General features: G+C 41.3%; 1 pseudogene; it reads right to left on the bottom strand.

The window, feature by feature from the left end:
- Positions 1 to 5234: 5234 nt before the first annotated feature.
- On the bottom strand, positions 5235 to 5352 carry LOC145013713 (5S ribosomal RNA; annotated as a pseudogene).
- Between the last annotated feature and the right edge of the window lie 813 nt (positions 5353 to 6165).

The following is a 6165-nucleotide window of genomic DNA, read 5'->3' as shown; positions in this document are numbered from 1 at the left end:
TAAAAATCAGACCTTTATGGTTAAGCGACAACCATGCAAGTGTTTGAAGGTCAAAAAGTTGGGTTGAGGACCAAATATCATGTTTTGACCCCAACCATGCATGCAAGCACATAAAGTTTGTGACTTTATGGACTAAGAAGCCTTAAAGGACCTGGATCTACATTTTTGATGTGAGGACTTAATGGATTAAGTCACAAATGAAGACCCAAGGAAGCTGGCCGGTACGCTGTGTGTACACCCCAGTACGCAACGCGTACTAGGTCAACTTACCGTTGTAGTCGAGGTCAGCGTACACTGGGCGTACGTGCGAGGTACCCCGTGCGTACGCTTTCAGAGTAGAGGACTTGGGCTTTTGGGCCTTAGAAGTTTGGTCCTGGATAGTAGGGCTTCATGGCCCACTGTGGAGCAGAGTTTCTAGGCCTAGAACTGAGACTTAGAGTATTGGGCCAATCAAATTATTTATTTTGGGACTAAGGATTTAGTAGGCCTTTAGAGAGCCAATAGAGGGTTGGGAAAAATAAGATGGAATTAGGCCTTGGGTATGGCCCAAAATTAGATCAAGGGATAAAATTGTCATTTTACCCTAAGAAGTATTATGGATTTTGACTAAGTATTGTTATGTTAATGATAGTCGGGGAGTTATCGGAGCCACTGTTAGAGATTCCTTCTGGTGATTTTCAACATTCAACTTTACGAGGTGAGCTACATTCCAGTAGAAGTGGCTCTAAGGACACAATGCCAACCCACTAGTAGGAGTGATCATGGATGATTGTCTTCGTGATAATTGTCTGGTTTGCCACTATCTGATATGGTCTGTGTGCTAGTATGATATGATGTTATGTGATAGTGGTAGTAGGGGTAATTGTGTACTGCCCGTGTTTCTGGGCTAAGCACTAAAGATGATGTAATAGTCTAGTTTAACCTTTGTAACTCGTTTTGAAGTAATAAAGAGGAATTATGTGAATTTTGTGCTTGTTTACTTAATTATTATAATTTAATAAGTTAAGAATAAAAATAAGCGTCGAAAATAAACCCGATATCTATGAAGAAAGTTGTAGTGGTTGAAATAAGGATTCCGGAGATATAAAGAATACTGAAATCCGAGTTATAACAAAGAAGTTATGACCTATCGAAGTTTCGCGACAGAACCGACACTACGCTATATGACGTAAAAAGTGAATTTTTGTTAAAGTGCTTTTTAGCCTTAGTGTCCTAAACGAAAATCGTAGAATACGTTAAACCGAGAGCGTCCATAAAAAGAATGTCCAAATCTAACTTCGTATGAAGAAGTTATGTTTTTTCGAAGTTTTGACTTAGCAGTATGCAGCCAAAAACTCGAATTTTAGATCGAGTGATTTTTTAGCAGAAACAATCTAATCGAGAATCGAAGATCTTGTTGATTATAGTTTAACGGTAAAAAGACAACAAACGAAAACGTATGTCAGATGAAGAAGTTATGAATTTTTAATGGACTTTTCCTGCCCGGCCTGTTAAAAAATATAGCTTTAAAAATAAAGTCAAAATTAGTCGACGGGGTCTAAACAAAAGTTGTAGAGCATAGTCTCACCTACACGTGGATATAAAGAACGTCAAAAACGGAGTCCGTATGCAAACGTTCCGAATTTTAGAAGTTTGGAAATTCGGAGTACGCCCAACGTAATCGTGTTCATGATCTGAGTTGGGCCACGTAGCCTACTACTTCGTATGATCGACCCGTACTCGTAGCCTTGATACGTTTGGTACAATCCCTTTGTATGCCCAACGTACTAGATCGCCTCACAGTACGCCCAACGTACAAGGATATTACGCTCAATGTAATTCGAGGTTCCACCCCCTATAAATAGAACTCGAGGGCAGGCGGAGTTGGTTTACTTTCTTTACATATTTCACCCCTAAACTCTCTCCTAAATTGCAAGAAATACCCCTGAAGTCCCGGTATCATCCCGACACCCGAAACAAGTCCGAGAGCCCCGAAGATTCCAAGAAAAAGAGTTTTCGAGCCGAAACTCTGCCCGTGTGGAGCCTGATTTTTGGGAAAACATCTCGGTTTTTATCGGTAACGATTGTTTTAAGGGAAGAGGTGTTGCCCGATTATCGTCTTATCAAGTGAGTGTGTAGTCACTTTCACCTTACACATAAATATGAAGTATTTTATATAAAGTACATGTTATGTGTAATTATATTGTTTGTTTATTTGAGATGTGTGTTGAACGAATGTTTTATATAGGTTTTAAAATGATTTAAATTGTATATGTATTTTTATCTACAAATATGTTGGGTATAACTTGGGTAGATAAAATAGTTGGTGTGTGTTAAAATGATGAGAGATCTCGATATTGTTGTTGTTTCTATCATCTAACGGAGTATAGATGATGACCACAGACTTTTCTAGACAGTCCAGTGGAATGCTAGCAAGCTCGCAACCTGTAGGTGTTTGTGAACTTTGTGTTTAGTGATATACTCAATTCCCCGCATGGTTGCCTTATTTGACATAAATTGCTGAGGAATCTCCTAAAGCAGTGTTGTCACCCCGATGAAAATCCTTAGACTAGATCCCTTGGGATAGGTGTTTAGGGACGTAAAGTGAGGATAACGGGAATGGATAATCATGATTATTGTTGGTTTATAAAACTTAATAAATTTATTTTGGATTGATAAATTTATTGTTGGGTGATGAAACTAATAAATTTATTTATTTGTGGGTTGAAAACCCTATATGCTAACTAGACTCCCAAGCTTGACCCACTCAGTTTTTTGTATTACAAGTAGTGGACCCCGAGCATAGTTTGGAGGTTGAAGAGGGATTTTTGAATTATAAGTCAATAGTTGTAGATATTTGTTGTAAGGCTTATAATTTACAATTTATGCTTTTGGTTTGTTTCCGAACATGACATTCTGAGGTTTTTAATATATAATGAAAATATTTATTTCTTTAAGAAATGTTTGGTTCAATTTTTATTATATTCATTTTGGGAACAAATTACGCAACATCTTTTGGAAAATTACTCTGTTTTTATTTTAAAAGCATAAACTAAATCGGTTTTTTCTGACTAAGAAAATTGGGGATATCACAAATAGTCCCCATATTTGGTCGATAGGGCCAAGGGGTAGGTCGGGCACCCCGGTATGCCTGACAGTATGATTATGTTATGATATTATGTGGTAGTAGTACGGGGTGAAATAGTCCCCATAATCGGTTGAGATAAACCGGAGGGGTAGGTTGGACACCCCGGTATGTCTGACAGGGGTAGGTTAGGCACCCCGGTATGCCTAGCAGGGGTAGGTTGAGCACCCCGGTATGCTCAGCAGGGTAGATCGGCACCCAGATATGCCTGAGAGTGTGTGTGTAATGTATGGTATGTGGTATGATGTGGGAACTCATTAAGCTTCATGTTTACAGTTTTCAGTTTTGTTTTCAGGTACCTCTTCATCGAAGGGGAAGGAGCCAACACATTAGCAGTGCATCACACACAGGATTTCTGCACTATGAGATTTTTGGGATTGTACTATGACATTATTACTATTTTCATGATATGGTTTTGAGACATGTGATTATGGTTTTATAAAATGATGTGACATGATGATGTTTTCTTATAAATATTTTTATAAATCGTTTTATCAAAAATGAATTTTTGGCCTTGAAACCTTGAAATGTTACACAAAATCAAGATAAAACATCCAACAAAGAGATCTAGAAGATAACAATACAAGGTATCAACTTTATACCTCAAAAGAACTGCAACAAATGGAGAGTTTCCAAATCCAAAGCCTTCATTCCAAACTAGGCACCTTCAATTTCAAACTCCTTCCAATGAATACCAAAAACCAACTCTCAAGGCTCACCACAAGCTCACGTACTTAACCTTGGAGGATAATGTATGAAATTAGGGTTTTTGGACAGAGGAGGATGGTAAGGAGGTCAACTAAGGGATTTAAGGTTTTTAAATAGGGTTGAAACAACCCAAAAATACAAGCCAAAAATTTCGTTTTCAAAATCATTTATCAAACATAAATATCATTGCCATCGATTAAAGCCATAAAACAAGTATCTCGAAACTCATAAAATTCGATAAACATATAACAATCTCATAACAAAATCAGAGTAATCTCCCAAGCTAATCAACGGTGGTGTGTGCCATGCCATCAGCTCGAGCCCTTCCCTTTACTAGCTGAAGTACCTGAAACCAAAACTGAAACTATAAGCACGAAGCTTAGTGAACTCCCCCAAACTACCACATACCATACAGACACATATAACAAATATTGGGGCCCCGCCCACTGCATCAGGCCCCGCTCGACATTGGATTGAGGTCCGGAATAACTTAGGCCATGCACACTGTATTGGGCCCCACCCAACATCAGACTGAGTCCGGAATAACTTGGGCCCCGCCCGGTATCGGACCTAAGTCTGAAATAAACTGAATCATACTATAAAGTCAAACATATAACATACTCACATAAACTGCATTGGGCTTGCCCGACATCGAACTGAAGTCCGGAACATATAACACATAACATAAACTTGCATGAATCACAAAGACATCAAGCATACATAACTACTTCTCAGGACCGCCCCGACATCAGACCGAAGTCCGGAATAAACTGAACACATAAACTGCACATATAAATTGCATTGGGCTAACACCGACATCAGGCTCACCCTGGTATACTCTACTACTTAAACGGGCCAACATTGGTGCCTTAGACCCGTTCCTACTGGAGGAAAACTCACCTCGTATGTCTGACTACTGAAAACCCGAGTGAGAAATCCTTGACTGCTGTTCCGGCTGCTCTTCGGCTATCATGACCAAATGAGCACTTAATCAGAAATGAGGATTCTTCTAAGGCTAAATTGACTATTTTACCCTTATAATCTGTAACATCCCCATCTAGCACGTATCACAATATTGTCCGCTTTGGGCCAATCGGCACGAGGACTTCCCAGGGGGTCACCCATCCCGGTACTACTCCCGCCCGAGCACGCTTAACTGCAGAGTTCTTATGGGATCTGCTGCCCTCACGGCTTTAAAACGCGTTGTGATAAAGAAGGTATCCACACCCCTTATAAGGAATGCTTAGTTCTCCTTCCAAGCCGATATGGGATCAGATCTAACCCACTTTCACCCCCCATTATAGGGTTCGACGTCCCTGTCGAACACATCGACCCGTGCCCTAGCTCTGATACCATTTGTAACATCCCCATCTAGCACGTATCACAATATTGTCCGCTTTGGGCCACTCGACACGAGGACTTCCCAGGGGGTCACCCATCCTGGTACTACTCCCGCCCGAGCACGCTTAACTGCAGAGTTCTTATGGGATCTGCTGCCCTCACCGCTTTAAAACGCGTTGTGATAGAGAAGGTATCCACACCCCTTATAAGGAATGCTTAGTTCTCCTTCCCAGTCGATGTGGGATCAGATGTGGGTTAGATCTGATCCCACATCGACTGGGAAGGAGAACTAAGCATTCCTTATAAGGGGTGTGGATACCTTCTCTATCACAACACGTTTTAAAGCCGTGAGGGCAGCAGATCCCATAAGAACTCTGCAGTTCAGCGTGCTCGGACGGGAGTAGTACCAGGATGGGTGACCCCCTGGGAAGTCCTCGTGCCGAGTGTCCCAAAGCGGACAATATTGTGATACGTGCCAGAGAGGGATGTTACAAATCTTATCAGAGCTAGGGCACGGGTCGATGTGTTCGACGGGGACGTCGAACCCTATAATGGGGGGTGAAAGTGGGTTAGATCTGATCCCATATCGACTGGGAAGGAGAACTAAGCATTCCTTATAAGGGGTGTGGATATCTTCTCTATCACAACGCGTTTTAAAGCCATGAGGGAAGCAGATCCCATAAGAACTCTACAGTTAAGCGTGCTCGGGCGGGAGTAGTACCAGGATGGGTGACCCCCTGGGAAGTCCTTGTGCCGAGTGGCCCAAAGTGGACAATATTGTGATACGTGCTAGATGGGGATGTTACATAATCCAATTTGGGCCATGACTTAGGCCCAATCCTTTCTAGTCCTTCTAAATTCACTAAGGCCCATAAATTCCCAAATGGCCCAATTTTCTAAATTGGTCCCAACTCTTCAAATTGGGCTTTCCTTTCCAACCCTACTTAATCTCCAGCTATGATGTGCGTACTAACGTGTACTCCCAGCTTAAC

The sequence above is a fragment of the Lactuca saligna genome, chromosome 8 (genome assembly GCF_052625555.1).
Source record: "Lactuca saligna cultivar CGN05327 chromosome 8, ASM5262555v1, whole genome shotgun sequence".
NCBI lineage: Eukaryota > Viridiplantae > Streptophyta > Magnoliopsida > Asterales > Asteraceae > Lactuca > Lactuca saligna.
The sequence above is the reverse complement of the archived record's forward strand: the minus strand, read 5'-3'. Positions and strand labels throughout refer to the sequence as shown.